Source organism: Canis lupus, chromosome 15, assembly GCF_048164855.1.
Source record: "Canis lupus baileyi chromosome 15, mCanLup2.hap1, whole genome shotgun sequence".
Lineage (NCBI taxonomy): Eukaryota > Metazoa > Chordata > Mammalia > Carnivora > Canidae > Canis > Canis lupus.
In genome coordinates, this window is record NC_132852.1 from 62,202,546 (window position 1) to 62,229,739 (window position 27,194).

At 45.4% G+C, this 27,194-nt stretch overlaps 1 long non-coding RNA gene across 2 annotated transcripts; it reads right to left on the reverse strand.

Moving 5' to 3' along the window:
• Nucleotides 1-10,281: 10,281 nt before the first annotated feature.
• LOC140605351 (uncharacterized) lies at nucleotides 10,282-26,704 on the reverse strand. Of its 2 annotated transcripts, none has more exons than XR_012008082.1 (4): nucleotides 26,228-26,704; nucleotides 13,224-13,360; nucleotides 11,717-11,779; nucleotides 10,282-10,475 (listed from the first exon to the last, which is right to left on the reverse strand). It is a non-coding gene; the product is annotated as an uncharacterized lncRNA (long non-coding RNA). The 2 variants fall into 2 exon arrangements; XR_012008081.1 differs by lacking the exon at nucleotides 26,228-26,704 and adding an exon at nucleotides 25,958-26,212.
• Between the last annotated feature and the right edge of the window lie 490 nt (nucleotides 26,705-27,194).

Below are 27,194 nucleotides of genomic sequence, written 5' to 3' on the forward strand. Positions count from 1 at the left end.
TATCAAATCGAAAAGAATCGAATCGAATCAAAAAGAATCGAATCGAACTGAATCGAAAAGAATCAAATTGAACAGACCGAAAAGAATCGAATCGAAAAGAATCGTATCGAATCGAATCAAATAGAATCGAAAGAATCGAATCGATTCCAATCGACTTGAATCGAAAAGAATCGAATCGAACAGTATCGAATCTAATTGAAATGAATCGAATCAAATAAAATAGAAAAGAATCAAATCGAAACGAAAGGAATCGAATCGAATCGAATTGAAAAGAATTGAATCGAATCGAAATGAAAAGAATCGAATCGAATCGATCAAAATGATCGAATTGAAAAGTATCGAATTGAATCGAATCAAATTGAAAAGAATCAAATCGAATCGTATCGAATCAAAAAGAATCAAATCAAATCGAATCGAAAAGAATAGAATCGTATTTAATTGAATCGAAAAGAATTGAATCGAAAAGAATCGGATCGAATCTTATATACTTGAATCAAAAAGATTCGAGTCGATTCGAATCGAAAATATCAAACCGAATAGAAAAGAATTGAATCGGGATCCCTGGGTGGCGCAGCGGTTTGGCGCCTGCCTTTGGCCCAGGGCGCGATCCTGGAAACCCGGGATCGAATCCCACGTCAGGCTCCCGGTGCATGGAGCCTGCTTCTCCCTCTGCCTCTGCCTCTCTCTCTCTCTCTCTGTGACTATCATAAATAAATACAAATTTTAAAAAAAATTAAAAAAAATAAAAAAAAATAAAAAATGAAAAGAATCGAATCGAAAAGAAAAGAATCGATTCAAATCGAAAATAATCGAATTGAATCAAAATGATTCGAATCGATACAAAACGAATCGAATCGAAAATAATAGAATCGAATCGAACCGAATCGAAATGAAAATAATCAAATTGAATCGAATTGAAAATAATCGAATCAAATCAAATCGAAAATAATTGAATCGAATCTAATAGAAAATAATCGATTCGCATTGAATTGAATCGAAAATAATCGAATTGAATTGAATTGAAAATAATGAAATCGAATTGAAAATAATCTAATCGAAAGTAATCTTATCGAATCGAAAATAATCAAATCGAATCGAAAATAATTGAACCGAATCGATCGAATTGAGTTGAAAATAATCGAATCAAACCGAATTGAATTGAAAATAATTGAATCGAATCGAATCGAAAAGAATCGAATCAAAACAAAAAGAATCGATCGAATCAAAAATAATCGGATCAAGTTGAAAAAAATTGAATCGAATCCAATCATGTCGAATCGAAAATAATCAAATTGAATTCAAATGAATCGAAAATAATCGAATCGAACCGAAATGAATCAAATCAAATAAAAAATTATCGAATCGAATTGAATAAAAAATAATCGAATCTAATGCAATCGAATCGAATCAAAAATATTTGAATAGCATCGAATTGAATCGAAAATAATCCAATCGAATTGATAAGAATCGAATCAAATCGAATAGAAAATAATCGAATCAAACCATCGAATTGAGTCGAATCAAAAATAATCGAATCGCATTGAAAAGAATCAAATCGAATCGAATCGAATCAAATTGAAAAGAATCGATCAAATCAAAAGGAATCGAATCGAATCGAAAAAATAGAATCAAATCGAAAGAATAGAATCGAATTGAATCGAAGAGAAACAAATTGAAAAGAATAGAATTGAATCGTATCGAAAAGAATCGAATCAAATCGAATGGAAAAGAATCGAATCGAATAGAAAAAAATCGAGTCGAATTGAAAAGAATCAAATCGATTCATAAAGAATCGAATTGAATCACATCGAAAAGATTTCAATCGAATCGAACTGAAAAGAATCAAATCGAAACAAATCGAATCAAAAAGACTCGAATCGAATCGAATCAAATTGAACCAAATAGAAAAGAATCTATCGAATTGAAAAGAATCAAATCGATAAGAATCGAATTGAAAGAATTGCATCGAATCAATTCGAATCGAAAAGAATTGAATCGAGTCGAATCGAAAAGAATCGAATCAAATCAAATCCCTAACCCTAACCCCTAACCCTAACACTAAACCTATCCTAAACCTAACTCTTAACCCTACCCCTTAACCCTAACACTTAACCCTAACCCTAACCGTAACGCTACCCCTAACCCTAACCCATAACCCTAACCCTAACCCTACCCCGAACACTAACCCTAAACTTAACCCGTACCCTAACCAAACCCATACCCTAACCATAACAGGTACACTAACACTAACCTGCACCCCAACCCTAACCCGGACCCTAACCCGTACCCTAACCCTAAGCCCGTCCCCTAACCCGTACACTAACCCGTCCCCTAAACCTAACCTAACCAGTACTCTAACACTAACCTGTACCCTAACCCGTACCCTAACCCGTATCCTAACCCTAACACTAACACGTACCTAACCATAACCCTAACCCTAACCCCTAACCCTAACACCTAACCCTAACCCTAACCCATAACCACTAACCCTAACCCTAAACCAAAACCTAACCCTAACCCCTAACCTTAACCCCTACACCTACCCCTAACCAGAACCCCTAACCACTAATCCTAAACCTAACACTAACCTTTAATCCTAACCCTTAACCCTAACCCTAACCCTAATCCTAACACTAACCCAAACCCAACCCTAAACACTAACCCTAACCTTAACCCCTAACCTTAACCCTAACACTAACACTAACCCTAACACCTAACCACTAACCCTAGCCCTACCCCCTAACCGCTAACCCCTAACCCTACCCCTAACCCTTAACCCTAACCCTTAACCCGAACCCTAACCCTAACCCAAAACCTAACCCCTAACCCTAACCAAAACCCGTAACCCCTAACCCTAACCCTAACCCTTAACCCTACCCTTAGCCTAACCCTAACCCAAACCCTAACCCCAAACCCTATCAGTAACCCCAAACCTTAACCCTAACCCTAACGCTAACACTACCCCTAACCCTAACACCTAACCCCTAACCCTAACCTCTAATGCTCTCCGTAACCCTTAAACTCAACACTTAACCCTAAACCTAACCCTAACCCTTACCCTAAACCGTACCCTAACCCTAACCGAACCCTAACCGTAACCCGTACCCTAACCCTAACCCGTACCCTAACCCTGACCCATACCCTAACCCCAACCTTAACCCGTACACTAACCCTAACCCGTATCCTAACACTAACCCATACCCTAACCCTAACACGTAACCTAAATCTAACCCTGACCCTAACCCAAACAATAACCTAACCCTAACCCTAACCCGTGCCCTAACCCTTACACTAACCCCAACCCTAACGCTAACCCGTACACTAACCCTAAATGGTACCCTAACACTAACCCTAACCCGTACCCTAAACCTAACCCTAAAATTAACCCTAACCCGTACCCTAACCCTATAACATACCTTACCCTAACCCTAAACATAACCCGTACCCTAACACTAAAACTACCCCTAAACCAAACGCTAACTCTAATCATAACCCTAACCCTATCTCTAAACCTAATCCTAAACCTAACCTAACTGTAACCCTCACCCTAACCGTATCCCTAACACAGAAACTAACCCTAACCCTAACCCATAAACTAAACCTAACCCTAACCCTAACCATAAACAGTGCCCTAACCCTAACCCTAACATGTACCTTAACCCTAAACCTAACCCTAAACCTAACCCTAAGCAGTACCCTAACCCTAACCCTAATCCGTACCCTAACCCATACCGTGACCCTAAACCTAACCCGTACCCTAAACCTAACCCAAACCCTAACCGTTACCAGTACCCTAACCCATAACTTAACCCGTACCGTAATCCATACCATATCTCTAAACCGTACCCTAACCCTAACCCGAACCCTAATCTGTACCCTAAACCTAAGCCTAAACCAAACCCTAATCATAACCCTAACACTAACCCTAACCCGTAACCTAACCCTAACCCGAACCCTAAACATAACCCAAACTCTAACTCTAACCCTAACCCGTACTCTAACCCTAACCGTAACCCTAACCTGTAACCTAACCCTAACCCTAACGCTGAACAGTACCCTAAACCTAACCCTATCCCATACACTAACCCTAAACCTAACCCTAAACCTAACCCTAAAACTAACCTTAACCCGTACCCTAATCCTAACCCGTACCCTAACGCTTACCCTAAGCCTCACCCGTACCCTAACCCAAACTCTAACCCATACCCTAACCCTAATCTTACCCCAACCCTAAACCTAATGAAACCCAATCCCTAATCCTAACCTTAACCCTTACCCTATCCCTAACCCTAACTCGTAACCTAACCCTATCCCTAAACAGTACCCTAACTTTAACCCTAACCCATACCCTAACCCTAACCCTAACCATCAACCTAAACCGAACCCTAACCCGTACCCTACCCTAACACTAACACTAACCCATACCCTAACCCGTAACCTAACCCTAACACTAACCCTAATCCTAACCCGTAGCCTACCCCTAACCCTAACTTGAACCCTAACCCTAACCCTAACCCTAAGCTTAAACAGGACCCTACCCCTAACCCTAACTTGAACCCTAACCCTAACCCTAACCCTAAGCTTAAACAGGACCCTAACCCTAACCCTAACCCGTAACCTAACTCAAACTTTACAGCGTTGGAAGTCAGGTCGTTCCATGAATAAAGCTCTACTGCACCTGGAGACACAACCTTGAAGCCTGCAGCTTGCCCCTTGCGTCCCATGAGCGTCTCACAAACATGTCTAGTGAGGATGTTCGTAACTCCATCTGCAGGCAGTGTGGAACTGGGAAGGACCGCGTGTCAGCTCATCTTGCAGAAGGAAGTTCCCCAGAGAGACAGCTTTCAACTAGGTACTCAGGTTTGGAAGTTAGTATGTAGCTCCCTTCTGAGGGAGGAATTACTCAGAAGTTGGATTGGGCTAGGAGACACTTGCCTCTCACAAAAATTGTGTCCCGTATCGAACGACGTCCTTTCGAAGTGAAAGGTACAGGCGGTCAGCATGTGGGAGGAACAAGGCATAAGCTCATCCAAAGGAGTGTGCATCACTTGGAGGCAGGTGTCCGGTAGTCGTGAATTGACAATGCAGACACTTGGTTCTCACTCCGCTACTGTCCCGCATAGAAGGGAATGCTGTGGAAGCGATCCGTACAGGCCGTCAGATTGTGGGAGGTACAGGCCATAAGCTCAACTCTGAGAAGCGTGTATGCCTTGCAGGCTCTGCTAGCCACTCTTTTATGGGAGTTAGAACCTAGCTACACTTTAATTGAACAAGGCTGTTGGAAATCGCTGTATTGAACTCAGTTACAAGTGACTACAAGCCCGAAACGTCTACATGCTTTTCACAACCTCTTCCAGCACCTAACATAAGGATGTTAGGACCTATGTCTACAGGCAGTCAGGTTGCGGGAGGGTCCTGCCCTCACCTCAACTCTCACAAGGAAGCATGTCTAGAAACCAGCTTTCAACTAGCTGCATTCTTCTGGCCCTGAGAACGCAGCAGTATTCTAACTCAGGAGGTTCCAAGAATACCACTCTACTCCACCTGGAGACACCTTCCAGGCCTGCATTATTCCACTTGCGTCTCACAAGCTTCTGACAAGGGTCTCTGGTGAAGACGTTGGAAAGACATTCTGCAGGCAGTGTGGAACTGTGAGGGACTGCGTGTGAGCCCAACTCTCGGATGTAAGTTGTCGGTGGATGCAGGGTTCTATTAGCTACTATGGAACTTAGTATGTAGCACCAGTCTAAGACAGGAACTACTAGGAAATCGAGGGACTGAGCTTGGAGGCGCTGCACTTGTGGGCCTCACCTGGACGAGGTGACTGGTTCCCACCTGGGACTCACCTAGACCTGATAACTTTGCTCCACACTTTGGCCTCAACTGGCCCTGATGACTTGGGCCCCCCACCTAGGCCTCAATCTGGACCTAGTGACTGTGGTCCCCACCTGGGTCTCACCAGGACCTGGTGACTCTCGTTCCCACATGACCCACACCTGGACCTGGTGACTGTGGTGTTCTTGTAGACACATTTACCTGGTCACTCCAGTCCCCACCAGGGCCTCACCTGGATCTGGTGACTCTGGCCTGCAGGTTGGCCTCACCTGGACCTGGTGAGTGGGGTTGCCACCTGGGCCTCACCCATACCTGGTGACACAGGTCCCCACGTGGGCCTCACCTGGACCTGGTGAATCTGGTCCCCATCTGGGCCTCACCCAGTCCTGGTGACTTTGTTCCCCACCTGGACCTGATTGCTGTGGACTCCTTCTTGGCCTCACCTGGAACTGGTGACTCTGATCCTAACTGGGTCTCACCCAGATCTGGTGACTCTGGTCCTCACCTGTGGACCATTATGACGTGGTTACTCTGTTCCACACCTGAGCCTCACCTGGACATGATGACTCTGGAAACTCTCTGGGCCTCACCCTGACCTGGTGACTCTGGTCCCCATCTGGATGTCACCTGGACCAGGTGATTCTGGTACCCCTCTAGGCCTCAACCAGACCTGGTGACTCTGGTACTCAACTGGGCCTCACCTGGACCTAGTGAATATGCTCCCCATCTGGGCCTCATCTGGACCTGGTGACTCTGGTCCCTACCTGGGCATCATCGGGACATGGTTCCACTGCATGGCCTACAGGCTGGCCTCACCTGGACCTGGTAACTCTGGTCCATATCTGGGCATCATCGGGACATGGTTCCTCTGCATGGCCTGCAGGTTGGCCTCACCTGGACCCGGTAACTCTTGTCCACACTTTGGCCTCTTCTGTACCAGATGACTCTGGCCCCACCTGGGCATTACCTGGAATGGGTGACTCTGATCCTCAGCAGCATGCCTCAAATGCACCTTTCCACTAGCTGCGTTCATATGGCCGTGAGAATGTAGCTACATTGTAAGTCAAGAGGTTCCATGTATACCACTCTACTGCACCTAGAGACACAAACATTGAAGCCTGCAGCTACCTCCTTTTGTCCTATGAGCTTCTGACCAACACGTCTAGTGAAGATGTTTGAAATTTCATCTGAAGGCCATGTGGAACTGTGAGGGACTGGAGATGAGCTCAAGTCTCAGAAGAAAGTACCCTTTGGACACTGCGTTCCACTAGCTTCTCATGTATGGGACTTACTATGTAGCACCAATCGTAGAGTGCAGCTCCTCACATATCTCTGGATTGGGCTTGGAAACACTAGGCGCGTGGGCCGGCACCTTGCACTAACCTCTCACAACCCTTCTGTCACGATTCAAGCCTAGGCCTGATAGGAGCGAAGTGTACCTGCAGTCAGCATGTGGGAGGTACAGGGCATAATTTCAACTCTCAGAAGTGTGTATGCTTTACAGGCAGATGTCTGCTAGACACTTATTGATGGGAGGTAGAACCGAGGTACACTCTAATTAAATAAGGACGTTGGAAATCGCTGCATTTAACTCAGATATATGTGAGTCAGGCCTGTCACTTCCACATGCTTTTCACACAACCTCTTCCAGCACCTAACATAAAGATGCTAGGACTTATGTCTACAGGAAGTCAGGATGCAGGACGGTCCTGCCCTGACCTCAGCTCGTACAAAGAAGCATGTCTAGAAGTCAGCTTTCAACTAGCTGCGTTCTTATGGCAGTGAGAATGTAGCAGTATTCTAATTCAGGAGGTTCCAAGATTACCACTCTCCTGCACCTGGAGACACCTTCCAAGCCTGCATTATTCCACTTGCATCTCACAAGCTTCTGACAAACGGCTCTGGTGAAGATGATCAAAACTCATTCTGCAGGCAGTGGGAACTGTGAGGGACTGGGTGTGAGCTCAACTCTCAGAAGAGAGACTCTTTTGGACTCGGGGTTCAGCTAGCTTCTCAAGTATGGAAATTAGTATGTAGCACCTGTCTAAGACAGGAATTACTAGGAAGTCGCTGGATTGAGCTTGGAGGCACTAGTCTTGTGTGCCAGGACTTTCCACTTACCTCTCACAACACTTCAGTCATGCATCGAGCCTAGGCCTTTTAGCAGTGAAGTGTACCTGCAGGCAGGATGTGGGAAATACAGGCCATAAGCTCAACTCTCAAAAGTGTGTACGCCTGGGAAGCAGATGTCTGCTACCCACTCATTCATGGGAGTTAGAAACTAGCTACACTCTTTGAAGAAGGCCGTTTGAAATCGCTGTATTCAATTCAGATAATCGGGAGTACAGGTCTGAAACTTCCACATGCATTTCACCGACCTCTCCCAGCACCTAACATAAGCATATTAGCAGGTACGTGTATGGGCAGGCAGGATGTGGGAGGGTCCTTCCATGAGCTCAGCTCTCAGAAGGAAGCATGTCTAGAAGCCAGCTTTTTACTAGCTCGTTCGGATGGCCGTGAGAACGTAGCAGCATTGTAAGGCAGGACGTTCCATGAATACTGCTCTACTGCACCTGGAGACACAACCATTGAAGCCTGCAGCTGGCCCTTGCATCCCATGAGCTTCGGACAAACATGTTTAGTGGGGATTTTCGTAACTGCATCTGCAGGCAGTGTGGAACTGGGAAGGACCGCGTGTCAGCTCATCTCTGAAAGGGAAGTTCCCCAGAGAGAGAGCTTTCAGCCAGGTACTCAGGTTTCAAAGTTAGTATGGAGATCCCATCTGAGGGAGGAATTCCTCAGAATTCACTGGATGGAGCTAAGAGACACTTGCCTCTCACAAAACTTGCATCCCGTATCGAACGAAATCCTTTAGAAGCATAGCGTACAGGCGGTCAACCTGTGGGAAGTTCAAGTCCTAAGCTCAATCCAAAGGAGTGTGCATGCCTGGGAGGCAGCTGTCTGCTAGGCACGAAATTGACAAGGCAGACACTTGGTTCTCACTCCGCTCCTCTCCTGCATACACCAAATGCTGTGGAAGTGGAACGTCCATGCAGTCAGGATCGGGGAGGTACAGGCCATAAGCTCAACTCTCAGAAGTGTGTACGCTTTGCAGGCCGATGTCTGCTAGACACTTATCGAGGCGAGGTATACCCGAGCTACACTCTAATTGAACAAGGACATTGGCAATCCCTGTATTGAACTCAGATACACGTGAGTAGAGTCCTTACACTTCCACTGGCATTTCTCCAAATCTCCCAGCACCTCACTTAAGGATGTTAGCAGCTATGACTATGGGCAGCCAGGATTCGGGAGGGTCCTGCCCTGAGCTCAGATCTCACAAGTGAGCAAGGGTAGAAGCCAGTTTTCCACTAGCTTCGTTCTAATGGCCGTGAGACCATAGCAGTCTTCTAACACAGGAGGTTCGAAGAATACCACTCTCCTGCACCTGGAGATACCTTCCAGGCCAGCATTATTCCACTTGCGTCTCATAAGCTTCTGACAAACGTCTCAGGTGAAGATGTTCAAAACTCATTCTGCAGGCAGTGTGGAACTGTGAGGGACTGGGTGTGAACTCAACTCTTGGAAGAGAGATGCTTTTGGACTCGGGGTTCAGCTAGCTTCTGTCGTATGGAACTTAGTATGTAGCACCTGTCTAAGACAGGAATTACTGGGAATCGCTGGATTGAGCTGGGAGGCACTAGTCTTGTGTGCCAGGACTTTCCACTTACCTCTCACAACAATTCCGTCACGCCTCGAGCCTAGGCCTGTTTGCAGCGAAGTGTACCTGCAGGCAGGATGTGAGAAATACAGGCCATAAGCTCAACTCTCAAAAGTGTGTACGCCTGGGAGGCAGATGTCTGCTACCCAGTTGTACATGGGAGTTAGAAACTGGCTACACTCTTTGAAGAAGCCCGTGTGAAATCGCTGTATTCAACTCAGATAATCGTGAGTACAGGCCTGACACTTCCACAAGCATTTCGCCGCCCTCTCCCAGCACCTAACATAAGCATATTAGCAGTTACCTCTATAGGCTGAAGGATGAGGGAGGGTCCTGACCTGAGCTTAGCTCTCAAAAGTAAGCATGCCTAGAAGCCAGCTTTCTACTAGCTCGTTCTGATGGCCATGAGAACGTGACAGCATTGTAAGGAGGTACGCTTACAATGAATACCGCTTTACTGCACCTGGAGACACAACCTTGAAGCCTACAGCTGGCCCTTGTGTCCCATGAGCTTCTGAAAACCAGTCTAGTGAGGATGTTCATAACTGCATCTGCAGGCAGTGTGGAACTGGGAAGGACTGCGTGTAAGCTCATCTCGCAGAAGGAAATTCCGCAGAGAGAGAGCTTTCAGCTAGGTACTCAGGTTTGGAAGTTAGTATGTAGCACCCCTCTGAGGGAGGAATTCCTCAGAAGTCGCTGGATGGAACTAAGAGACACTTGCCTCTCGCAAAACTTGCGTCCCGTATTGGACGAAATCCTTTGGAAGTGAAGCATACAGGCCGTCAGCATGTGGAAATACAAGCCATAAGCTCAATCCAAAGGAGCGTGCATGCCTTGATGGCAGCTGTCTTCTACGCACAAAATTGACAAGGGAGACACGTGGTTTTCACTCCGCTACTGTCCCGGATACAACGAAATGCTGTGGACGTGGAACATACAGGCAGTCAAGATGGGGGAGGTACAGGCCATAAGTTGAACTCGCAGAAGTGTGTTTGCTTTGCAGGCCAATGTCTGCTAGACACTAATCGAGACGAGGTATACAGGAGCTACACTCTAATTGAACATGGATATTGGAAATCGCTCTATTGAACTCAGATACATATGAGTACAGTCCTGACACTTCCACTGCATTTCTCCAACCTCTCCGAACACCTAATATAAGGATGTTAGCAGCTACGACTACGGGCAGGCAGGATGTGGGAGGCTCCTGCCCTGAGCTCAGCTTTCAAAGGAGGCATGCCTGGAGGCCAGCTTTCTACTAACTGCGTTCTGATGGGCATGAGAACGTGGCAGCATTGTAATTCAGGATGTTCCATGAATACCGGTTTACTGCACCTGGAGACACAACTCCGAGAGGGAAGTTCCCGAGAGTGAGCTTTCAGGTAGGTTCTCAGGTTTGGAAGTTAGTATGTAGCTCCCATCTGAGGGAAGAATTCCTCAGATGTTGCTGTATTGAAAAGAAAGAAAAGAAAGAAAGAAAAAGAAAGAAAGAAAGAAAGAAGGAAGGAAGGAAGGAAGGAAGGAAGGAAGGAAGGAAGGAAGGAAGGAAGGAAGGAAGGAAGAGTGGCACCTGTGTGGCTCTGTCAGTTAAGCTTCTGCCTTAGGCTCAGATCATGATCCAGGTCCCAAGGCAGGCTCCCTGTTCAACAGAGAACCTGCTTCTCCCTCTCCCTCTTCCCCTCTCACTCATGCTTTATCTCTACTCTCTCTCTCAAATAAATAACATCTTTGAAAAAGAAACAAACAAACAAATCCACAAGGAAGAGAAATTGCCCATGTAGAATAATTTCAAACAATTTGTGAAGACATTCCACCCTCAAGTTTATGAGCATAGCTTCCCACTCTTAAGTGTGGAATACACATAGTAACTTCCATCTACAAAATATAATATGAAAACCTTAAAATAATAATGATAATATAATAATAATAATTAATAATAATAATAAAGATCAGTTTACTACTGAGAAAGCTGACAAACACTACTTCAGCAAGATGATCAGATCGATACCAAGACTGATAAATCATGTTGATAGTATCTATCCTTTATATGATATAATGAAAATGGCAGTATATCTCTGTATATAATCCACAAAAACAGTTCAGTCATGAGATAAACAACAGACATGTCCCAACTGAGGGAAATTTTACAAAATACTCTACTTGTCAAAGTGTTCCAGTTCAACAACAAGAAAAGGCTGAAAGACTGTCACAATCCAGATGAGCCTAAGGAAAGAGGACAAATGGAATGTGATTTGAGGATTGGTAACTTAGCAAAAACTAAGGAAATCTGAATAAACTATGGTCTTTGTTTTTTTTTTGTCTTTGTTTAATGCTAATTTTTTAATATTGATTCATTAGCTCATATTTGTACCGTACTAATATAAGATATCAATAATTGGAGAAATTGAGTGCAAGTGCATGCGAATGCTCTGTACTATCTTCTCAGTTTCCCTATAAATCTTTGTTTTTTTCCTAATAAATAAGATTTATTTTGAAAATTGACTTAAATGAACCAGGCTCCAAGTGTGAAGACATTTTAAGAATCGTTGAATTAACTTTTTCCTTATTCTTAAAGAGTTCCTTTGATGGAAACAATTAAGAATTTTAGATCAAAGGAAAGAAAAACACTTAAGAACACGTATAATGCCTCCTCAACCTGAAAAGCAGGAAAGGATAATAAATAGCAAAAATCAGATAAAAATACTTCTAGTATAATAGACACCATATTGCAAGTGCATTTAAAATTAGCAATGCATAACATTTATTTCCTTGACATTTGACTTCCAAAGAGTTCAAAGTGTTTCAGTGTCAGTTGAAACAGGGGAAGAATCTCAGGGAAGGATCCTTCACATAAATAATAGGACCATTGGTAATAATGTCTCTCAGTTCTTTCCAAATCGATAAAGATGCATTTCCTGATGAGTGACTGAGCTGTGAAGAAAGAGATGAGAAACCCTCATCCCTCTGAATTACTTGTGTCAGAATATTTTGACCATAGTACCACGGATAGTAAATTATCCTTATTAACAGGAAATATGTCTCAGATTGGAATCTGAGCAACCAGATGGGCAGAGAAAAAATGCTTTGACTCGCTCTTCATCTTTTAAAGACAAAGGAGAGCTTTTTTATGTACAAAGTCTATTGTCAAGATAGCCTTAGGGAATAAGAGTCTGCAGCATCGAATCCCCCTGCACATCTGGGAAGCCCGTGCCCCAGGTCTTCCTGATTCGAAATCCCTGGGCCTGTCCCCCAACACAGGCTGCCAAGCTGAGGTCATTTGCAATTGCTCTCTTAGGAGCTCTGGGGAAGGGGGAAGGAGCTAGATAGGATGTTACTGGAAGCATGGAGGCCTAGAAAATTAAGGCCATTCCAATTTAAATTCAGTGTTAGCACAAGTCCAGCCATCCCAGGTCCCTGTGAAGAACAGCTGAAATTAACATTACTTCAGTTACCGGAAAAAGCAAAAGTTTACAGCTTAATGTCCTAGAAAGCCCCACAATAGAAACAAAACTGAGTCAAGGCCAAGGACAGGAAGCCTCTATTAGGATGAGAACAGAGCTCAATGCCCTTGAATGTCCCATATCAAAATGTAAACAGAACTTGAGGAATTGCTCCACCCCTTCTGGAGGTCCCTTTAGCCAGCCCTTAATACTAAGCTAAAACCCACCTCGGGGTCCAAGTCCCTGCTCCACTCTGTCCGGTATACTTGCACACAAGCTCTAGCTTGTAAATAAACCCTCATGTGTTTGCATCAGTGTCGGCTTCTCGGTGGTTTCTCGGATTCACAATCTTGGGCACAACACTCTGAGATAAAAAAAAACAAAGCCAAAAGAAGCTCAGACGCAGGTAGAGTAAATGCAGGGTTCTGAGAGAATCGGCGGAGACCCAGGGGCTTGGGAGCTCTTCTGTGGAGGCCCATGCAGACTGGGGGGCAGGATGCTCAGCCCCAGAGCCAGAGGACCCAGAGACCCCACCCGCATCCGGCCAATCAGGGGGGGTCTCAAGGAGCAGCACTGTGCCGCTCACTGGAGGCCAGAGGTGCTGATGCCCACCCCACCTCTGACCCCGCAGGTGCATCTACCACACAGATGTGCACCTGATAATCAGCGCCAGAGCCCATCCCCAGACCCTGCACAGACCACTCACTGCCACCAATTTGTCGGACCACAGAGGATGCATAGATTCAGCTCTGCCTGGAAAGTAGGATATAGCTTCCTTTGTACTTTGTGCTTTATTGTCATTTATTTTCCTTGATTTTTTTGTTAATTGACTTATTTTAATTTTATGTATGTACCTTATATATTTCTTTCTTTCTTTTTTTTACCTTATATATTTCTTAATTTTACATTCATGGTACTTTAATTGTGTTTCATATTTGGGGTTTAGAATCTTTTGAAATGCAGGCCAAAATAATCTGGTGTTTTTTTTTGGAGAGCAGTTGTTATTGTTTTCCTTGGTTTTTCTTTTTCTTCCCTCTCTCTTTTCTGGAAAAGGTAATGAAATGGAGAAATTCACCTCCATAAAATAACATGAGATAGTACTCACAGCCAGGAAGTCCATCAATACACATATATGATGTCTAACTACATTTTAAAACAATGATTATAAAGATAGCAGCTGGGCTGGATAAAGAGCACAGAAGAAAACTAGAGAATCCCTTACTGTAGAAGTAAAACAACTAAAATCTAGTCAGGCCAACGTTAAAAATGCTATAACTGAGATGCAGTCCCACGTGGAAGCCATAAAAACAAGAAAGGTTATGGACCACAGAGACAGACGTAGGGAAGTCAGCCACTTATTAAAAAATAACATTCATATCTTAGGAGACTCAGAAGATGAAGAGAGAGAACAGATGGGCCTTGCTCAGCCATTAAAAATGACAAATACCCACCATTTGCTTCAACGTGAATGGAACTGGAAGGTATTATGCTGAGTGAAGTAAGTCAATCAGAGAAGGACAAACATTGTATGTTCTCATTCATTTGGGGAATATAGATAATAGTGAAAGGGAATATAAGGGAACGGAGAAGAAATGTGTGGGAATATCAGAAAGGGAGACAGAACATAAAGACTACTAACTCAGGGGATCCCTGGGTGGTGCAGCGGTTTAGTGCCTGCCTTTGGCCCAGGGTGCGATCCTGGAGACCCGGGATCGAATCCCACATCGGGTTGCCGATGCATGGAGCCTGCTTCTCCCTCTGCCTATGTCTCTGCCTCTCTTTCTCTCTCTCTGTGTGTGTGACTATCATAAATAAAATTTAAAAAAAAGACTCCTAACTCAGGGAAATGAATTAGGGGTGATGGAAGGGGAGGAGGGCGGGTGGTGGGGGTGAATGTGTGATGGGCACTGAGGGGGGCACTTGACGGGATGAGCACTGGGTGTTATTCTGTATGCTGGCAAATTGAACACCAATAAAAATAAAATTATTATTAAAATAAAAGAAAGAAATAAATAAAGAAGAAAGAAATAGAAAGAATGAAAGAAAGAAAGAAAGATGAAAGAAAGAAAGAAAGAAAGAAAGAAGAAAGAAAGAAAGAAAGAAAGAAAGAAAGAAAGAAAGAAAGAAAGAAAGAAAGAAAGAAAAAGAAAGAAAGAAAGGAGTGGCACCTGGGTGGCTCAGTCAGTTAAGCTTCTGCATTAGGCTCAGATCATGATCCAGGTCCCAAGGCAGGCTCCCTGTTTAGCAGGGAACCTGCTTCTCCGTCTCCCTCTGCCCCTCTTGCTCATGCTTTTTCTCCTCTCTCTCTCTCTCTCATATAAATAAATAACATCTTTGAAAAAGAAACAAACAAACTCAGAAGGAAGAGAAATCACCCATGTAGAAGAATTTCAAACAATTCGTGGAGACATACCACACTCAAGTTCATGAGCATAGCTTCCCACTCTTATGTGTGGAAAACACATAGTAACTTCCTTCTGCAAAATATATTATGAAAAACCTAAAATAATAATGATAATAATAATAATAATAATAATAATAATAATAATAATAAAAGAATCACTTTACTACGGAGAAAGCTGACAAACACTACCTCAGCAAGATGATCAGATCGATACCAAGACTGATAAATCATGTTGATAGTATCTATCCTTTATATGATATAATGAAAATGGCAGTATATCTCTGTATATAATCCACAAAAACAGTTCAGTCATGAGATAAACAACAGACATGTCCCAACTGAGGGAAATTTTACAAAATACTCTACTTCTCAAAGTGTTCCAGTTCAACAACAACAAGGAAAGGCTGAAAGACTGTTACAATCCAGAGGAGCCTAAGAAAACAGGAGGACAAATGGAATGTGATATGAGGGATGGTAACTTAGCAAAAGCTAAGGAAATCTGAATAAAGTATGGTCTTTGGTTAATGCGAATATTTTAATATTGATTCATTAGCTCATATTTGTACCGTACTAATATAAGATATCAATAATTGGAGAAATTGAGTGCCAATGCATGCGAATGCTCTGTACTATCTTCTCAATTTCCCTATAAATTCCCTCAATTCCCTATAAATCTTTGTTTTTTTCCTAATAAATAAGATTTATTTTGAAAATTGACTCATTTCTTGATGAGTGACTGAGCTGTGAATAAAGAGATGAGAAACCCTCATCCCTCTGAATTACTTGTGTCAGAATATTTTAACCATAGTACTACGGATAGTAAATTATTCTTAGTAACAGGAAATACGTCTCAGATTGGAATCTGAGCAATTAGATGGGCAGAGAAAAATAACTTTGACTCGCTCCTCATCTTTTAAAGATAAAGGACAGCTTTTCTATGTACAAAGTCAGTTGTCAAGATAGCCTTAGGGAATAAGAGTCTGCAGCATCGAATCCCACTGCACAGCTGGGACGCCCATGCCCCAGGTCTTCCTGATCCCAAATCCTTGGGCCTGTCTCCCAACACAGGCTGCCAAGCTGAGGTCATTTGCAATTGCTCTCTTAGGAGCTCCAGGGAAGGGGAAAGAGCTAGCTAGGATGGGACTGGATGCAAGGAGGCCGAGAAAATGAAGGCCTTTCTACTTTAAGTTCAGTGTTCGAACAAGACCAGCCATCCCAGGTCCCTGTGAAGAAGAGCTGAAATTTACATTACTTCAGTTACAGGAAAAAAACAAACAAACAAACAAAAGTTTACAGCTTAATGTCCTAGAAAGCCCCACAATAGAATGAAACTGAGCCCATGCCAAGCGCTGGAAGCGCCTATTAGAATGAGAGCAGAGTTCAATACCCTTGAAGGCCCCATAACAAAATGTAAACAGAACTTGAGGAATTGCTCCAGCCCTTCTGGAGGACCCCGAGACAAGCCCTTAAAACTAAGCTAAAACCCACCTCGGGGTCCAAGTCCCTGCTCCGCAGTGTTGGGTGTACTTGGACACAAGCTCGAGTTTGGAAATCAACCCTTGTGTGTTTGCATTGGTGTCAGCTCCTTAGTGGTTTCTTGGATTCGCAATCTTGGTCACAACACCCCCATGTCCCCTCCCACCTTGGTTGAACCGCTATCCCCTCCCACCCAGGGTGACACTCAGTCACCTCCCTCCCTACAACAGCTTGGCACAGGCCGTCACACATATCCCATGGGCACGGTGGGCACTCTCACCGTCCCTGGCCTCCCAGAGGAAGGAAGGAGGTTTTGGCAGTACCCACTCCATGGTGGCCCCAGGGCTCCCTGCCCAGGACAGACAGGTTAGGGTCTGTGTCCCTGACGCCAGCTCCTCCTCCCCGGTTTTCCCACAGAAAATGAAGGAGGAGGCCCTGGTCTCCTCTAGGGACATCACGCTGGGGGACCTGGACGTCAACAGGATATTCAGCAGTCACGTCATGTTTTGGGACTACTATGGGTTAGGGTGAAGCTGAGGGGCCAGGGGGATTGGGACCCAGGAGGACCGGGGGCTTCTGGGTAGGGAACATGGGGCTTCAGAGCCTAGGAGAAGAACAGCAGCCAACAACACACGGCTGCATGGTAGGTTGTTGGGGATGAACACTGTGCCCCCACCCTCGGGGTCTCAGGGATGAGGAGGTCACTAGGACTGGGCCTCCAGGGATTGCCATGTTAGCTGAACCCCAAAAGGGTGAGGGACAGCCCCCTGAAAAGCAGGGGGCTGGGGTGGGGGCCGTCGGGCCAGTAAGGGGACCTGGGGGCAGGGTGCATGGCCGTGACTGGAGGAAGACACACATTGATCTGATGAGGGTCGGACGGGTCAGGGTGATACCCACCCTCAGGACTTCATATATTTCTAAATTCTATGCATTAAATTTGAGACAATTTGAAATTTGTAAACATACATTGTATGATGACCCCCAGATAATGCCCCTGGTCCAGCCAGGGCCCTGTACTCACCACACGGGGCCCCAGGGGCAGGTGTCACAGCATACCCCAGACTGGGGTCGCCTTTATCTGTGGACGTCTCAGTGTGCATCTTAGAGAAAGAGGATGCCCTGTGTCCGCCGGCCCCCCACACCATCCTCCCATTCCCCAGACCCACACCATCCCCTAACATCATCATCCCCCATGGCATAGACCCTACACCATCCCCCTCACACACACACAGCCTCACACAATCCCCACCCGCACTATACTCAAACACCATCCCCCCTACACCATCCCCCACACCCCACCACCATCATACCCATGCCTCCACACCATCGGCCCTGAGCAAGGACCCAGTGCAGCTGCACCCTGTGGGACATGCTCAGACTCCCCGGGGTTCTCTGGATACCCTGCTCCCATCAGAAGCCTGGGTGTCTCATTGAGTACCAGGGGTGGCAGGGAGGAGGGAAGGCAGCGAGCCCTGGACAGTGTGTGTGCAGGAGAGTGGTGCAGAGGACACACTGTGCCTGCCTCCACCCTCTGTCCCTCCTGGATGGTGGGACACCCTGCACAGGACACCAGGCCCTAACCCAGAGGGACCTGGGCTGACTTGGGCCCAGGCTCTGTGGGCGCTGGGTTGATTTGAGCCCACACCAGTCCCAACTCAAAGACTAATGGAATCAGGCCCCCATGGCCCTCGACAACCCTGGATTCTGGCGCCGGGCTCAGTGAGCCCTCTCAAAGCTGGATGTGGCCTACTGGGCCCTGGACATGTCACACAGATACAGGTCGCTTATCTAGGGCAGCCCTGGGGATCCCAGGACACACCAGTGTGGGGAGTGGAGGGGTAAGCCGGTGGGCCACACCCGCACCCACACCATAAGGCAGGCTCCTCCAGGTGCTGGGACCCTAGAGGGCCCGAGGCCGGGGTCCAGCTGCCCTGCGGAGACCCAGAGCAGGAGCCCATGAGCTACAGGTCCAGGTCAGCTCTGCTGTCCTCAGAACCGTCACTCAGGCTGAAACCTCAGGACACATGCCCCCACCCAGAGTCCACACATGCTCCCAGGTGGGGGACTCCAGCACCAGCCCACCCACCCCGTGTGATTCTTGCTCCCACTTAAAGGACAGAAAGGTCTCCTTCTCCAGGGGAAGGCACGCACCCACGGCTCTGAGCCCGTTTGCTGTAGAAAGTCAATAAAGTGATGTGGTGCAAAAATGCGCAGCCAGCCCATTTTTGTGTCTCCCAGAACTCTGTGAACGGGGCGTAGAGAGACCCCCAGAGAGGAGGAGGGGGCACCACCTAGGCCCCAACCAGCCCCTGCAGGGCCACCGCCAGGCAAACACAGCTGACGTCCCCACGTGCCTTTCAGGGAAGGCCTGACCCACTGCCGGACATGGGAATGTGGCCGAGCCGGAACTTCCAGCTCAGCTGACCCTCCAGCTGAAAGTTCCTGCACGAGTTAGCCCTGGCGTAACCAGGAGAGCTCATCTAGCCGCCAAGCGCCAGCATCAGAAATGATATTCTGACAAACATTTTGGTTTTTTTTTTTTTCCATTTTGGGGTTTTGGGTGACCCAGACAGAGGATCCGATAGCTGCATGGGATAGCTGCATGTGATAGACACACATGCACCTCAAAACCAACAAAAGTCAGAATCCCCCCAATGTTGTCAAACAGCAGCCAGATGGTTACATACACTAAGCCGTGGTCCCCAATAGGATACATGGAAAACGCTATAAGCCATGACTGCAGAGGTGCTGGAGGCACGTAGATGTGCCTGCTTGTGTTCCAACAAGGAGGGCAGAGGGGCAGGAAGCATCCTCCGGATGGGGGGCACTCCTAGGAAAGGACATCAGGTCCCTATGAAGGCTACGGAGGGTGAAATCTGTCCTCCTCTCTTTCTGCTTCTGGTTTTCCTCCTAAATGCCATTTTCCTCAATCATATTAGCAAGAATTTTTTTTTTGTTTTTAAATTTCTTTTTATTGGAGTCTAATTTGTATGAATTCTTTCTTCAGCAAGGGTGTCATTCAGGAGGGAAAGAGAGATAAAGATTTTCCCAGACAGGCAACATATAAAGGAGTTCAGGACCACTTAACCAGTCCAGTAAGGAATTTTAAGACGGACTCTTCTAGTGGGGGAAAAAGAGACAAAAAGCAACAAAGACGAGAAAGGCCCAGAGAACGTCACCAGAAACACCAACTCTTCCGGTAACACAAATGCACAAAGTTCATATCTTTGAATAATCACTCTGAATGCTGATAGACTAAATGCTTCAATCAAAAGATATAGGGTATCAGAGTGGCTTAAAAAGCAGGATCTGGGATGCCTGGGTGGCTCAGGGTTTGACCCTCTGCCTTTGACTCAGGGTGTGATCCTGGAGTCTGGGATCGAGTCCCATATTGGGCTCCTGGTGGGGACCCTGTTTCTCTCTCTGCCTAATTTTCAGCCTCTCTCTCTCTCTCTCTCTCACACACACACACACACACACACACACTATCATAAATAACATTATTATTAAAAAACAACATCCATCTGTACGCTGCCTACTAGAGGCTCACCTTAGACCTATAGACACCAACAGATTGAAAGTCAGGGGACAGAAAATCATTTATGATGCTAATAGATATCAAAAGAAAGATGGAGGACCCATACTTATATCAGACAAACGAGATTTGAAACCAAACTCTGGGGGACACCTGGTGGCTCAGTGGTTGAGCATCTGCCTTTGGCTCAGGGTGTGATCCTGGGATCCCAGGATCGAGTCCCACATCAGCCTCCCTTTGGGGAGCCTGCCTCTCACTCTGCTATGTTCCTTCCTCTGCTTCTCTGTGTATCTCTCATGAATAAATAAGTAATTTAAATTTCAAAAAAGAAAGAACAAATACTGTAAGAAGAGATGAAGAAGGGCATTATTTCATAATTAAAAAGACTCTCTATCAAGATCAAACAACTAAATATTTATGCTGCCAACATGGGAGTATCTAAATATAGAAACCACTGTTGGTGGGAATGTGAACTGGTGCAGCCACTCTGGAAAACTCTGTGGCAGTCCCTCAATGAGAAAAAAATAGACCTGCACAACGACCCAGAAATTGCACTGTTGGGGATTTACCCCAAAGATTCACATGCAATGAAATGCCGGACACCTGCACCCTGATGTTTATATTAGGAATGTCCACAATAGACAAACTGTGGAAGGAGCCTCGCTGTCCATCAAAAGATAAATGGATACAGAAGATGTGGTTTATGTATACAATGGAATATTACTCAGCCATTAGAAATGACAGATACCCACCATTTGCTTCAATGTGGATGGAACTGGAAGGTATTATACTGAGTGAAGTAAGTCAATCGGAGTAGGACAGTGTGTGTTCTCATTCATTTGGTGAATATAAATAATGCTGAAAGGGAATATAAGGGAATGGAGAAGAATTGTGTAGGAATTATCAGAAATGGAGACAGAACATAAAGACTCCTAACTCTGGGAAACGAACTAGGGGGGCTGGGAGGGGAGGAGGGCGGAAGTGTGGGTGAATGGGTGATGGGCACTGAGGGGGACACTTGATGGGATGAGCACTGGGTGTTATTCGGAATGTTGGTCAATTCAACATCAATACAAAATAAATTTATTAAAAAAAAAAGATCCAACAACTAAATATTTATGCTGCAACATGGGAGTACCTAAATATAGAAACGAATTAACAACAAACATACAGGAACTCACTGATAATAATACAATGACAGGGGTTTTAACACCCATTTATGGCAATGGACCGATCGTCTATGCAGAAAATCAACAGGGGAACAATAGCCTTGACACACTGGACCACAGGGACTCAACAGATATAGTCTGAACATTTCTTTCTAAAGCAGAATACACATTCCTTTCAAGTGCACATGGGACATTCCCCAGAACAGATCATATCATGGCCCACAAATCAGACCTCAACAGGTACAACAGGTACAAGAAGGTTGATATAACATGCTGTACATTTTCGGAACACGATGCTATGAAACTCGAAGTCGACAGTAAGAAAAAAAAATTGGACAGACAAAAAATACGTGGAGATTATGAACATCCTACTAGAGAATGAATGGATCAACCAGGAAATTAAACAGGAAATTTAAAACAAATGAAAATGAAAATATGTTTTTCCAAAATTCTGGGATGTAGCAAAGGCAGTCCTAAGAGGTAAGTACATAGCAATACAGGACTACCTCAAGAAACAAGAAGTCTCCAATACACAACCTAACCCTACACCTAAAGGAGCTGGAAAAGAAATAGCAAACAAAGCCTAAAGCCTACAGAAGAAGGGAAAAAATAAAGATGACAGCAGAAATAAACAATACAGAAACAACAAAACAGTAGAATGGAATAACGAATCTAAGAGCTGGTTCTTCAAAATAATTAATAAAATGGATCAAGCTCTAGCCAGCTTTATCAATGAGAAAAGAGAAAACACCTAAATAAATAAAATAACAGATGAGAGAAGAGAGATCACAATCAACACCAGCAAAATTAGACAATTATAAGGGAATACTATGAAATTATATGCAAACAAACTGGAAGACCTGGAAGAAATGGACAAATCCCTAGAAATGTGCAAACGAGCAGAACTGAAATAGGAAGAAATAGAAAATGTGAACAGACCCATAATGAGCAAAGGAATTGAATCAGCAAGGTACCTGGGTGCATCAGGGGTTGAGCATCTGCTTTGGCTCAGATCATGATCCCGGGGTCCGGGGGAATCCTGTCCAACATCAGGGCCCACTGGAGGCTCATTTTCCCTCTGCCTTTACCTCTGCCTTTCTGTGTCTCCCATGAATACATAAATAAAATATTTAAAAAAGAAAAAAGATAAAAAGTGAGAAAGGACCCAAATAAAATCACAAATGGGAAAAGAGAAATAACAACCAACACTAGAGAAATAGAAACGATTATAAGAGAACATTATGAAAAATTATATGCCAGCAACATAGAACCTGGAAGAAATAGATCAATTCTGGAAATATATAACATAGCAAAAATGAAAAAGGAAGAAATAAGGAACTTGAACAGACATATAACCAGCAGAGAAATTGAATAAGCAATCAAGGATCTCCCAACAGGAGACGCTTAGATCAACAGAACAGAATGGAAAGCCGAAACAAGATACAAACCTGTAACTCTGTGATCCATTAATCGACAACAAGGCAGCAAGGAATATCCAATGGCACAAAGACAGTCTCTTCAACAAACCCTAACCCTGACCCCAGGAAAAGAACAAATAGTGTTGGGAAAACCAGGCAGCCACATGCAGAAGAATCAAAGTGGACCACTTTCTTACACCATATATATAAAAAATAAATTCAAAATGGATGAAAGACCTAAATGTGAGACCTGAAACCATATACAAAGAAGAAAAGATAGGCAGCAACGTCTTTGATATTGGCCATTGGATCTTCTTTCTAGATATGCCTCTGACGTGAGGGAAACAAAAGCAAAAATACTATTGGGACTTCATCAAATGTAAAAGCTTCTGCAAAGTGAAGGAAACAACCAAAGCTAAAAGGCAACATACAAAATGAGAGGAGATATTTATAAACAACCCATCCAATAAAGAGTTAGTATGCAAAATACATAAAGCAAACATAAATCTCAGCATCCTAAACACAAATTATCCAACTACAGATGGGCAGAAGAGATGAATGGACTTTGTCTCTGACAAGACTTCCAGATGGCCACCAGACACGCGGAGAGACACTCAGCATCACCCATCATCAGGGAAATACATACCACAATGAGATGTCACCTGACAGCCATCAGATTGGCTAAAATTAACAGCACAAGAAACAACAGGTGTTGGTGAAGCTATGGAGAAGGAGAGCCCCCTTACACTCCTGGTGGGCATGCGAAAATGTACAACCACTGTGGAAAACAGTGTGGAGGGTCCTCGAAATTTTAAAAATAGGGGATCCCTGGGTGGTGTAGCAGATTGGCACCTGCCTTTGGCCCATGGCGCAATCCTGGACAGCTGGGTTTGAATGGTACTTCGGACTCTTGGTGCATGGAGACAGCTTCTCACTCTGCCTGTGTCTCTGCCTCTCTCTCTGTGACTATCATAAAAAAATAAAATAAAAAGAAGTTAAAAATAGAGCTAACCTATGATTCAAAAATTGCACAGCTAGGTATTTACCACAAGGATACAAAAGTAGTTTAGTAGATTGGAAGAGGGACACGCAGCCCAGTGTTTGCAGCAGTGTTATCAACAAAAGCCAATCTGTGGATACAGCCCAGATGTCCATCAACAGATGAATGGGCAGAGACGATGTGCTAAATATACACACTGTGACATCACTGGGTCATCAGAAGGGATGAAATGAAGCCATTTAAAATGATGTGGGAGAAGTGGAAAGGACTTATGCTAAATGAACTCAGTCAGTCAGAGAAAGACAGATACCAAATACCATACAATGGCATTCACATGTGAATTTTAAAAAACCAAACAAACCGGCAAAGGGGCAGAGGGGGGGATGAGAGAAGCAAACCAAGATACACACTCTAACCAAAGAGAATAAACTAATCAACACCAGAGGATGGTGGGGGAAAGGGGAATCAGGGCATGGGGATACTGGAGGGCACCTGTGACCAGTACCAGGCGTTGTATCCAAGGGTTGAATCACTATGTGGTAAACCTGAAAGTATATCATACTGTGTTTACAAACAGGAATTCAAGTAAAACTTTATTTTTTATTTTTTTTTAAATTTTTTTAAATTTATTTATGATAGTCACACAGAAAGAGAGAGAGAGAGAGGCAGAGACATAGGCAGAGGGAGAAGCAGGCTCCATGCACCGGGAGCCCGACGTGGGATTCGATCCCGAGTCTCCAGGATCGCGCCCTGGGCCAAAGGCAGGCGCCAAACTTCTGCGCCACCCAGGGATCCCTCAAGTAAAACTTTAAAATGATAATTGGTAGGATTGATGAAACATGTGCACACAAGAGATAAAATCAGAAAGGCAACTGAAAATCCAAATAGAGTATTTAGAGGCACAAATCCCCTCCTTAGCTCAGCTCAGGAGAAGCCTGCCATGTCTATTCTGACCCCAGCAGAAGCCTGGATTTTGATTCTCTGGGGAGGCCACTGACTTGGTGGAGTCAGGCTATCTTTGAACCCAAAACCTAAATAGAGTGCATAAAACTAAACTGCCCAAGATACTAGGAGTCCCAGTGAGGCACATGCCAAGACCCAAAGTCTAACCATACACAGACATAACCCTAACCCTACACTTAATCCTAATGTTAACCTAAACCTTAAACAAGATCCATCACTAATCAAAAACCAAACACAAACCCCAAGACCAAAACACATTCACTAAACCTTCCTGCCAACCCTCACCCTAACTCCTAAACCTATTCTAAACCCTTAGGCCTGACCCCTAAATTAAATCTAAACCTAAGCCTACCCTCTAACCCTAACCTTAACTTAATATACTCAAATCCTATTCCTAACCTTAACCAGTACCCTAACCCTAACACTCTAATACTAATCCTATCTCATACCCCAAACTGTACCCTAACCCGTACCGTAAAACTAACCCCTAACCCACTCCCTAACTGTATCTCTTACCCTTTTCCAAATCCGTACCCTGACCCTGACCTGAGCCTAAACCTAACCCCTAACCAAACACTAACCCTAACCCTAGCCCTAATCCCTATCTTAACCCTAACCCTAACCCTCGCCCTAACCCTAAACCTAGCCCTTCTTTAACTCTAACCCCTAACCCTTAACCCTAACCCTAACTCACACCCTAACCCCTAACCTTAAATGCAAACCTAAGCTCAACCCTAACTCTAACCATAACCCTAACCCCAACTCCAAACCTCCTGCCCTAATCCCTAGAGCCTAAACCCTAACCCTAACTCTAAATCCTGTCCCTAACCCTAACCCCCATCCTAACTCTTAACTACTGACCCTTACACTTATGCCTCACCTAACCTCTAATCCGTAACCATAAGCATAATCATAACTCCTAACATCTAACCTAAGCCTAACCACCAACTGCCTCCCCTCCCCTGACCCTACCATTTATTCTACCCATTCACTTACCCTATGGTTGTGAGTAGTCCCTTCTGATATGGACGTGGCCCCCAATGGCGCCTCCAGAGTCCTCCACGGGGTCCTGAGTAATCCAGGATCATGTGAGTGCGGACGTGGCCCCACATGTTCCTGAGTCATAGTCAGCAGGTCCTGAGGACGCTGGGTCTCCTATGACTGTGGACTATGCCTCACATCCTCTGGAAACCTCACAGCAGGTCCTTAGGAGGCCGGGGGGTCCTGTCAGCCTGAGCATGGCCCCACATCCCCCAGAAAACTCACCGCAAGTCCTGAGGAAGGGCTCCTATCAGCATAGACACATCCCCATACGTCCCAAAGCCAAAGTGCAGGTGCTGAGGATGATGGGGGTCCTGTCACTGTGAATGCGGCACCCAGCTTCCAGAAGCCTCAACTTATGTCCGGAGGGGGCCTGGAGCTCCTGCCAGAGTGGAAGCGGTGCCACATATTCCTGGAGTGTCCCCCTGGGTCCTGAAGCAGCTCAGGGGCTCCTGTCAGCGTAGATGCCGGCCCACAATTTCCTGAAGCCTCCCCGAGGACCTGAGGCGGCCCAGGCCTCCTGGCAGCGTGATGCGGGCCCACATCTTCCTGAACCTCACTGCTGGTCCTGAGGAGACCAGGGCTCCTGTCAGCGTGAACGCGGCCCAATTTCCCCATGAGACTTCCCGCGGGTCCTGAGGAGGCTGGGATTCATCACCGTGGACTCGTCCCCATGTCCTCCTCAGGCCTCCCCAGCACAGGCAGGCTCCTGTTAGTGAAGGCAGAGGAGGCCTACTGCACATGCGCACCCCTGGGTGGGGCCTGGAGTCGGGCGCCCCCTGCGGGACGCTCAGGCGCTGCAGGAGGCCATGCAGGAAGAGTCGGGTGCTCCACAGGCCACACCTGCCTCATCCAGGTTCCAGCTGTGGCCTGTTAGCTTCGGAAACATCTCACTGAAATGGAGCCCAACACCCGGATTCCCCAGAAATACTTAAAGATAAGGAATTGTAGCCACAGGACACGAAATGAAATGTGGACCAGACTTTACCACGTCCTGCAAAACTCACTCAACCCTCTTCCACTGTGGGTGGGACTGCGGGCTAGTGTAGCCGCCCTGGACAGTGTGGAGGCTCCTCAGGAAGTTACAAATAGAGCCGCCCTGCGACCAGCAGGTGAAAGGCCTGGAGCTCACTCCGAAGATACAGATGCAGTGAGACTCGGGACACCTGCACCCCAATTTCCACTGCAGCCG